Source organism: Hevea brasiliensis, chromosome 13 (assembly GCF_030052815.1).
Source record: "Hevea brasiliensis isolate MT/VB/25A 57/8 chromosome 13, ASM3005281v1, whole genome shotgun sequence".
Taxonomy (NCBI): Eukaryota; Viridiplantae; Streptophyta; class Magnoliopsida; order Malpighiales; family Euphorbiaceae; genus Hevea; species Hevea brasiliensis.
Window position 1 is genome coordinate 79,170,765 of NC_079505.1, and position 11,928 is coordinate 79,182,692.

Consider the following 11,928-nt stretch of genomic DNA (forward strand, 5'->3'; position numbering starts at 1 on the left):
TTGATGTATGTCAGGTTGGGGGGCTGAAGGGTTTATTTTATTTTATTTTCTTTCCATCTGGCATACAGTAGTGCATACAGTAGAAGGCTTACTGTTGTTTATTATTCAAAACGAGAAAGAAACTTTTGATTAGGTAATGAATAATAATAATAATAAAGAATTCAAGAATTTTAAGCGTATTTAAAAAAAGGTTTTTATTTTTTAATATAAAGTTTTTGGGGTAGAAATTTTGTAATCTTAAGTTTGTAAAAAGGAAGTGATTTTTTGTTTGTATATTTTAAGAAATTATTTTAAATTTCGTTTTCCTTATTATTATTATTATTATTATTATTATTATAAACAACTTTTTTACTGTTCTAGTAAAATGACAATTTTACCCTTTTATTTTTATTCCTTTTCATTTCTATTTTAAAGAAATTATATATATATATTCAAATTATTTCCCTTTTCAAATTTTGATTTCAATTTTAATTGTTTTTAAATTATTTAATTATTATTAAAAATAATAATTGTTTTTAATTAAAAATTATTTATCCTTTTTATTTATTATTATTATTATTATTATTATTATTATTATTATTATTATTATTATTATACATTAAAAGAAAGTAAAGTGAAAAATCCTCTCTACTAGTCTACCCCTATTTTTTTTTTTTTCTGTTACATGTAGCACGTGTTAATTGTGAAGAGATGAGGAGTTAAGAGTGTTATTGTTTTTATAATTTCTGATTATAATTGCTAGATGACAATCAATGTTCATTAATCAAATAATCCTCTTTCAAATAAAATTTATGAAAAAAATAATTTTTAAATCCCAATAATTTTTACTTTTTTAACAGTCCAACAATATAAAAACAAATGATTTTAATATATATATATATATATATATATATATATATATATATCAATTCAAATTAATTTTTCTCATTTCAATTTATATTTTAATTTTAATTGCTTTCAAATTATTTAGTTGTTATTATTATTGAAATAATTTTGAAATTTATTGATTAATAACAATGTTGTGATAATTTTCTTTATTACATTTCTTTATTTTTAGTGTTATTTTTTATTTTTATTTTATTATTAAAAATTAATATTTTCTTTTTAATTTTTACATGAGATATCTTGAATCTCTAACCTGCAACAATATTTTTTTTAATTAATTGAATTTTTTGAATTAAAATGAATGCTTGAATCCTTTTTAAATTTTTATATAGATATTATATGTTATTAATTGAATTTTTAAATTTTTATTTATTTATTTTAATATTTAAACCATTTATATGTTCATAAATAAATTGATTTTGGTATAATTTTTACTTTTTAATTTTCAATTTAATTATTTTGTTGTTTAATTTGCATTTATTATAATTGTTTTTCTTAAATCATTTTTAAGATTATATTATTTTATGATAAAATAAATTTTACTTTATTAATCTATTTGAGCTTTTTTTTTTTCCTATGGACACTACTTTTGTAACAACAAAAAAAAAATTAAAAATAATAATACTAATAAATAAATAAATAAATTAAAAAAAATAAATTAAACATTTAAAAATTTAAAATTTTTCTAGGAATGAATCTGGACAACATGTCTGTCCAGGTTCATTCCCAGAATTTGAAAAAAAAAAATCAAAAAAACCAGCCGCCCCCCCTAAAACTCTCCCTCCCGTCACTCTCCCTTCCCTTCCCTTTTTCTTCCGGACGGCGAGGCGTTCCCCCACCCTGGGCAATGCCGACGAGCCACCAGCCGGCCTGTAGCACTGCCAGACGTGGCGGTAAGAGAAGAAGAAGAGAGAGAAAACGCGCGTACAGTGGGCAGTGGCTTTCCGGGCCGATTTTGGCTTCATCCGAAGTCCGATCGAGGTGATTTAGGTGGCGTTGGAAAGCTTGTTCTGAGAGATTTCTTTTGATACCCATTTTGCAGCAAATGGAGGTCGGATGAGTGAGATATGAAGGAGAGAAGTTTCTGATTTTTTAAGGTTTTTTGTCAGATCTAGGATGATCCGACTGTTGGATCGACGATCCGAGACCACCTATGGACTGAGGAAGAGGAGAGGAACATGATGGTATGATTAGATCCGGCAAATGTCGCCGATGACCGGTGGCCGGCCACCGTGCGCGGTGGTTCCGACGGTGGCTCCGGTGAGCTTTGGAGATGATTCAACTTCCAGAGGCTTTCTCATAAATTTTAAAAATTTTTGAGACACAGATAAACTTTGGGTAAGATTATTTTCATTATTTCTCTATCTGTGGAGCATAAATACAATGTTTTTTAACACAGGAAAAATTGGAGAAAAATTCTAAAAAAAATATATGATGAAAGTAAAATTATTTAGAGATATTCTATGGTGTTTGTTGAATTTTTGAGTAATCGTAGGATATTTTTGAAAAAAATATAAATGGATTTTAGTTAGATTTTTAGCATATGGCTATATAAGATTATTTGAAATTATGGTATTTAAATTTCATATGATTGGTTGAAGCTTGAGGATGGAGGTTTAAATATGTGAATATTGAATTGGGATAAATTAAGAATATGTTAGCTGCTGGAAACTTATGAAATTGAGTAATATTTTGAGTAAAATATTAATGGGTGATTAGAAAATTATAATTTCTTTTGCAATAGCCTTATAATATTATTAAGGACCGCGGGGCAAAATTTTAGAGCACATTTAGGTAGTTTTTTGCTAAAGGGCTAGTTATAGGCACTAAAACGTAATTTTTCAAGTTTATGACTATTGTCTAATTTGGAGGGCCTATGAGGGGCTATGTGATGTTGATGAGATGTGATTGTAGAAATTGAGAGAGTTAAAGCCCTATAGCTAGAATATTAAAGGGTCACAGTTGCAAGGTAGCTAGAGTCAGTGACTCAGTTACCCTAACATGAGCTACAGTTACATCAGGAATTGCTGAAAGACTAGCAGTTTCACTATAGTCATAAATTAAAGGTAACACCTATAGGGTGAGGCCATTTGGTCTTTGATATGGGGTCTTAGAGAGTTTTGGCATTGTAATGAGCCTTTTGCCTAAAGTTTAGTGAAAAACAATATCTTCCTTATGTAGCAGCAGGGCGCAGGGTATGATTTTTCTCCCCTAAGGGAGACAGGATGCTATGGATGATGTTCATAGCCTGTGAAACAACGCTTTAAGGGGTTTGCAGTATGATAAGAGAGTAGATAGCCTGACATGGTTGTGGCAAGGTGGAAGATGTAGTACCTTTTTTGCAGTCAATTATGATGTAAAGTGGTCTTATTTTTTCAAGAGGGATAGGGATTTATTACTAATAATGATGACTTATGGAATAGTATCCCAGATGGGACTGTAGAGTGTGGTAGAGAGTAGTTGGCTCGGGTATCCTGGAGAGGATACAAGTTCCATTATAGGAATCATATATAATCAGATCATGATGGATGTAAATCCTTTGAATTGGATGACAGGTTTGGGTGCCCGGAATCTTAAGTTTTAGCGAATTGAGTAAACATAGAAAAAAAAATAAATAATAAAATAAAATAAAATAATAATAATAATGATAATAATAATAACAAATAAATAAAATTGCTGCAGAATCAGTTCTCGAGGTAGTAAGGGTATTATGTAAGCTAAAGGATAAGAATAGAGATCATACAATAAAAGTATGACTGTAATTTTCTGAGTTCCTTTCTAACTTCATATTATTCAAAACAATAGTATAATCTAATTATAACAGTATTAAGAGTAATAAATTAGCGAAGATAAATCACAAAAGGCCAATGGATAGAGAAAGTACAGAATGAAAGTTTGGACAATTGATTGCAGATGCAATATAATTTAAATGCTAGTGGAAGTACTAGTTAAAGTTGTCAAAGGACCAAATCTGAGTAGCACAGATATGTGATAACGTGGTAGAGACTCTGAAAGATATAGTTAGCAAGTACAGCTGTCATGTTAGGAAGAATAAGGGAACCAGGGATAGAATAGTCAAGTTCTATTTTGGGTAAGACAAAAGAAATAAATGAAAGGACAGCTTGAAGAGCGCATAATAAAAGGAACAAAGTTAAGATATAGGGTAGGCTAAGTGTTATTCTTGGCAAGGTAAATGACAAGGACGGAAAACCCAAAATGGGACCACATTAGTGAGAATAGTGATGGAGATATGGAATCTAGTAATGTGATACTCATAGCATGATACAGTTAAGGTAGTGCCAGGGGCTAAAATATAGAGCTTGGAGTTACATGATTAGATCATACTTTATTTATTCCCTATTCCTAAAATGAAGTGAATAGCAATGGGGCAAGATGCTTTTAACTTATTAATAGTATCAAGAAGATTAGGCAAAGAATACAATAATAATGAGCAAAAGCTAGAAGGTGTGCAATGGTATTGCGGACTATCTAATTAGGTAGAGAAAAAGAAGTTAGTAAGTAGTAAGTTGAATAAAAGTCAATCTAAGGGATCAAATAGATATGATGAGTGGAAAGAATTATAGATAATGACACCTAGGCTTTAGGTTAGACCTTTGAGATGGTTCGTTATGAATGTCAGATAAATATTTTTAGTGTGATCAACAGAATCACTTTGTAGTGAAGCAATAACAATAGAACAACAGTAGGGGTAGAATGAAAAGTGACAAGTATGGGTGGTTATAAATCACTAGAAAGTTCAAGGATCGAATTAATGACCATAGATAAGGGTGGAATTAGTGCTGAAAGAATCTATTAGTGAGAGAAATCTTTCAGGATTCAACAAAAGTTCAGGACACAATATAAACGATGATAGATATGAATCATAGGTCGAGTATAAGTAAAGTTAATAAATTATAAAATATTATATCAGGAAGGACAATTGTACGGTAAAGAGTTCATGCAGATGATATCTTATAGGTAGAGCACAATTGTGCTAGGAGATGATGAAATTTGAAGAGAAAGACCAAGGAACATAGGTTAAACATTATTATATGGACAATCGGGCGTAGTTGAATATAAGAGGATATTTTTCTTTCTTTTCAAGTTTAACTTATGCTTTTAATTCTAGAGGGTTATATAAGGAACAGAGACTGAGTCAAGGAGACCTAGTTATTTGAGAGTTTGGTAGGCACCAATTCATACACAATTTCCTGATATGAGAATGACAGTAAGTGCATACCTAGTGTTAAGTATGAAAGGATGATCAGAGTAATAACAGGAGTTGAATTGAGTTAGCTACTAAGGCTTGCAATTGTTTTAAACTATGAGCTAGAGGAAATACTAATTATGGATGAGTTTCAATAGATGAAATTGTTGCTAATGGGAAAAGTTAAGGCTAAAGTTTGGAAAGCTATAGACAGTATATGTGATTATATTAAGAAGAATGAACACGTGAAGTATCTTGTTTAGAATTAAGGCATGGCACACATTTCCCACAGCCATGTTATTTGAGATGGAATTTATAGTTTATGGGGCTCCTATCCATCCAGGATGAGCAATTTCCTACTAAGGCTAGTAGGGAATGATAATGTTCTAATAGTTAAGTTGGAAAAAGGGGATACAAAAAGAATTTTCTATGGTTAATTATAAGTGTTACATAAGGTGAAGAATGTGCTGAAGGGAATAAATCGTACGGTAAAAATTCTTGAAGTAATGGAATTAGTGACCAAGATAGGACTAAGGAACGAAAAGAAAGCTAAAGTTGATGATGTGATGGACATCCTTGAAGGAAAAAGGTGTAAAGGTGAGATAGGACTAAGATTAAGGAATAAGTACAACATGTTGAAAAGATATCAACAATAGCAGAAATAGGAAAAGGAAGTGGATAAGATCCAAAGGACAAGAAGGAAGCTCGGTAGAGCTAGTTAAAATGATGAGGATAAGACGGAATAGGTATGCTAGGAACACATTAAGAGATATTTGAAATCAGTTATTATGAGATGATATATTTGGAGATATTCTATGGTGTTTGTTGAATTTTTGAGTGATTGTAGAATATTTTTGAAAAAAATATAGATGGATTTTAGTTAGATTTTTAGCATATAGGCATATAAGATTATTTGAAATTATGATATTTAAATTTTATATGATTGGTTGAAGCTTGAGGATGGAGGTTTAAATATGTGAATATTGAATTGGGATGAATTAAGAATATGTTAGCTGCTAGAAACTTATGAAATTGAGTAATCTTTTGAGTAAAATATTAATGGGTAATTAGAAAATTATAATTCCTTTTGCAATAGCCTTATAATATTATTAAGGACCGCGGGGCAAAATTTTAGAATTTTTAGAGCACATTTGAGTAGTTTTTGAAAAAGAGCTAGTTATAGGGATAAAAACGTAATTTTTCAAGTTTATAACTATTGTCTAATTTGGAGGGCCCAGGAGGGGCCATGTGATGTTGATGAGATGTGATTGTAGAAATTGAGAATTTAGAAGTGTTATTTTAAATAGTTTGTAAATGATGTAACAGGGTTGAACTGGGCTCCCCTAATTTTAGTTTCTGATAATTACTGGGCTAAAATGACCCGAAATAAAATTATAACAGTTTAATTTAAATTATTTTATATGCATATTGGGCCTAAATTATGGGCCTAGTCATGGGTTGAGGAATAGTTAGGCTTACTATGGATCTCGGGGGCTTTAGGCTGGCCCAGGTCCTAGTGTCGGTCCGGCCCATAGGTTGGGTCGTAACAACTTTAAAATGGTAAAATTTTGATTAAAATTATTATTTTTATAATAATAATAATAATAATAATAATAATAATAATAATAATAATCTTTTAAAGTATTTAAAAATAATATTTATAAACTTTTTTATAATATCTATTTAGAGTTGTTACCCATTAAATGTATAATTATAAATAATAATAATTAAATTTGCTTTGCTTATATTTAATTTATTTTTTAATAATTAGAAATATTTTAAAACAATATGCATATACTTTATTTTTATATACTAAACCTGTTACCATAAGAATAATATTTTTATTATTTTTTTAAATAATCATTACTATTATTTTCTTTTATAACTATGCTCTACAATTATTTTTTTTTTGAAATTATATATTTTTCTATGTTTTATAATAAATAAATAATAAATATAATATTATTAATATTAATTCATTTTAAACTAAACTATATACACATAACTAATTTATAATATAATGAATGATTAAAATTTTATTCCACTTGAATTATGATCTACACATAATTAATGTGTAATATAATTTTTTATATAATTTTAAAATAAAATTACATGTATTTTTATGAAAAATATTTTTTTATTAATTATATTAATATAATAAATATATATAGATAAAAAAAAATTAACATTCATAGCATAGCGCTGTTTTTAAATAGCTTGTATCATACTAAAAGATAAGACACTTTTACTGTTCCTAATAACGGTAAAAATTCCTTTTTGCCCCTTTTTTATTAGAAAAAATATTATCACCATAAAAATTTCTGTTTATGAGTTTTATTTTTTTAAATGAGTTTTCAAAATTTTTATTATTATAAATTTTAAAAACTTAAGTGTTTGTATATGAATTCAAATTATTTTTTTATTATTGTTATTTTAATCATTCAATTTGCATTAATTATTATTAAATCAATTTTAATAAAATTTTACTTTATGATAAATATAAATCTCACTTTATATAACATTATATTAATTAAACATTAGACTTTCATCTCATTATAAGGAAGAAAGTATAATAATCTATTTTAGCAATATTTTTTTGTTTTTTTTTCTAAAAATACTGCTTTAAAATATTAAGATTTTGATTAACATTATTACATTCTATTGTTATAATTTTGTAATTATTACTGTTATCTAAAAATAATATTTACAGGCTTTTCATAACATTTATTTAGATTTGTTAGCCTATTAAATGTGTAAATTTAGTTTATAAGTAACAAAAAATTAAAATTGCTTTATTTTTAAATTTTGATATAATTTATAATATATTAAATTTAAATTAAAAAAATGTTAAAACGATGTGCATATAAATATAAAATTAAGACTATTACTATAAGAACAGTGTTAGACATTTTTTAGATGGGTTAATTAATTTACTTTTTTAACTATTATTATTATTATTATTATTATTATTATTATTATTATTATTATTATTATGTTCTTTTATAATTAGACCTTACAATTAAATATTTTTTTATAATTAAATTATTTTTATTTAATGTATTATAATAACTAACAATAAATATTATATTATTAATATTAGTTGGTCTTAAACTAAACTAGTTACACATCACTAATTGACAATATAGTAAATGATTAAAATTTTATTTCAATTCTATTGATCAAATGATTTTAATAATTATTGATGGATAATAATTTTATTTATAAGTTACAAAATAATATTTTATATTATTATTGTAAAATAATATTTTAATATTTTATATTATTATAAAATAGAATAGTATACATTTTCAATATAAATATTTATTTACTAATTTTATAAATATGATAAATTAAAAAAACTTAATAATACCGCAGCATCGACGCCAATAATTATAAGCTTGTATTATACTAAAACAAACAACTTTTTTACTGTTTATAAGAAATAGTGCAAACAACTCTTTTACTGTTTGTAAAAAACAGTAAACAGTAAAATATAATTTTATCCTTTTAATTTATTATTATTATTATTAAAGAAAAGCAAAGTAAAAAATTCTCTCAACCCGTCTATTTCTGTTTTTTTTTTTCCCTATTGCATGTAGCACACGTTAATTGTAAGAAGTTGAGAAATTAAGAGTGTTATTATTTCTATAATTTCTGATTATAATTATCAAATGATAATTAATATTCATACATCAAATAATCCTCTTTTAAATAAAATTTATGAAAAAAAACAGTTTTTAAATCTTAATAATTATTACTTTTTTAACAGTCCAATAATATAATAACAAATAATTTTAATATATATATATATATATATTATATATCAATTCAAATTATTTTTTTTCATTTAAATTTAAATTTTAATTTTAATTACTTTTAAATTATTTAATTATTATTATTATTGAAATAATTTTAAAATTTATTGATTAATAGCAATGTTGTGATAATTTTTCCATTACATTTTTTTTTATTTTTAGTGTCCTTGTTTTTAATTTTTATTTTATTATTAAAAATTAATATTTTCTTTTTAATTTTTACATGAGATATCTTGAATCTCTAACCCGCTAAAATATTAAAACAAATATATATTTCATGAATTCCATGTTAAATTTCGTTTTGGGTATTTTTTTCTAAAATCCGAAGTTGGAAACCGATCTTAGTACCTGTCAGAAATGAGAAAACCCAACTTCTAGCGGGAGATTTTGATGTGCTGTGCATAATTTTTGAGTTGACAGACCAGGAACTCTTGAAAATGCTATCATTTCCAGATTTTAGGTTGGTCATTTTCCTTGCAGGTTCGGCTTATGATTTGGGTAAAGGTTCCGCACCAGCACTGGTTCTACGATGCATGGACATGGCACAAGGTAGCGTTTTTCAGTGTCTGAAACGTCTCCGACATGAAAACAAGATGACACAGCCCGAAAGTTTTCGGGCCATTTTCGAAAATACTGCAAATCAGAGACACATTTTCAGCCATGGACATGCATTTCTTTTTAAGAAAAATAATAATTAGATTAAAAACGCAAACAACAGAAGTCGTGCCACATCACAACACATCACTTAGAACAAAAGACATAGGAGGAGGAGGAGTAGGAGGAGGATCAGAGGACTTACCTAGCAGTGCAGTGTAACCGCCATAGACAGTGGCGTGATTGCGCAGGTGAGGGATCTCTTCTCTACGTCTCATTGTCTTACGGCCTTTAACCTTCTCCATTCCTATGGTGATACTCTGATTGTGTTTTATATTGGATGGGTTTTGATTGGTTTGAGTCTTTGAATCTGATTTGGTTTGAATATTTGGTTTATGATTTATGCATTAAGAAATTATATATATATATATATATATATATATATATATATATATATATACTTAGAATTAATGACTTTTTTTTCTTATCATTTAATTTATCATTTTCCTTTTTATTAATTTTTCTTTTTTTTTTTTAATCTTTAAAACAAATTTATCAAATAATTTTCATGAATTAATCACAATGTTGTTATATTCAATATCAATTTTCTCTCTAAATGTATATGCCATAATTAGATTTTTCTCACACCAAATTTAAAGAGCTCAAGGAAAGTTTAAAAAATTTCTCTCAAATTCACTAAAACTTTCCAAGATTTGCCCCACACACACACACACACACACACACATATATATATATATATATATATATATATATATATTATATTTACATATTTCTCCACGTTTTCGTTCAGTTTCTGTGCTACATAGCTGTCTATGAAACGGGAAATGTGACCACTCTTCATCCCAAACTGGGAAGGGAGATCTTTAGAGATTAAGCTCAAAAGCTCAAGCCAACATTTCCCAAATGCCTCTAGTTTATCTCCATACTGCTTGAGGGCATGACCATTGGCGGATCCACTAAAACACTCTTATACATTTATATATTTATTTAAATTGATCCCTTGTTAATTTAAATATTCAACGTTTTTTTTTAAATAGAGAATGTATTTTTATTAATAGAACGCTAATTTATTCCTATATATTGAGTAAATTATTGTATTACCCATAAAAGGTATATATCTTCTCTTCTTAAATTTAAAACTCAATTTTTATACGAAAATTAATTATATTATTATTTGGTGCACCAAATATATTATATAATTTACTTTTATATTGACCTCAGAAAAATTTTTTTCTAAATCCGCCACTGAACATGATTTTGCAAGTATGATCTTATTCCATTGCATCCCCCAGTGAGAGAAACATAAGTTCAGAGTTTTATTGAGAGCATACAGAAAAGAAAAGATAATTCTATGAAACCAACCTTTTGCCTGTGTCATGTATATCCTAAACTCATAATCTTCCAGGTTTGTACATCATCCCAACCATCTTCTAGTAACTTTGGGAGCAGTTCTGTCGTGATCCCTTAACTTACAAGCCATTTTCTTCCTCTTCCCACCCCCACCCCACAGCCCCTCCCCCCTCCCCACCACCACCCTTCCTTTTTTTTTTGCAACAGGAAATAGTGCAAAATCTTGTTGCTAAAGAGGCCTGGATGGGATGCACAAGCAGTTTAACTATTTTTAGGCCTACCTCTCTGACATAGAATGGACCTTGAACATAACAACAACAACTTAACCTCAATCCCAAATTAGTTGTAATCAGCTATAAGGATCCATTTTTGCCATTTAGCTCTGCCATGATAGCGATGAAATTTTAATGAACATGCAATGGTAGTGACAATACATGGATAGGCTTATCCTCCATAGCCTTGAGACCAAAAAATTCTATTGGCTCACTGCTTTGGTGAAAAGCTCAGCATATCCACCCAAATAGCGATATTCAAGTCGACAAAGATATTTCTTAAAATTTTATAATTGTTCAGAAATTGGTAGCTCAAGAAATGGTATTTGTTTTAATAAAACATTTTTGGATATCTCATACAGTTCCTAATGTAGATGAATTATATAAAAGTGAAGCTTATATTTTAGGACTTTAGACAACATTTGGAATCAGTTGGTAATGCAATAGAAAAAGTATGCCAAATAAAGAATGACGGCTAATATCCAAAAGCTAGAAACAACATCATGAAGACTAGTAAAATTTTCCTGGAAACGGTCAAAAGATGCCAACAGAGATTGAGGGAAAACAAGAAGGGTTGAAATAATAAATATAAAAAAGATTAGGGCAATCAATATTAAAGGCTTGATTAAACTATAACATTAATTATTATAAATGATGTTAGTTTACAGATACATTGCAAGGGTATGATCCAATTTTACATGATGCTGTATCATCCAATGGCCAATGCTAATGGATGTCTTGTAAGTGACGGGATTTCTCTATTGCGTTTGCATACAATGTCCCA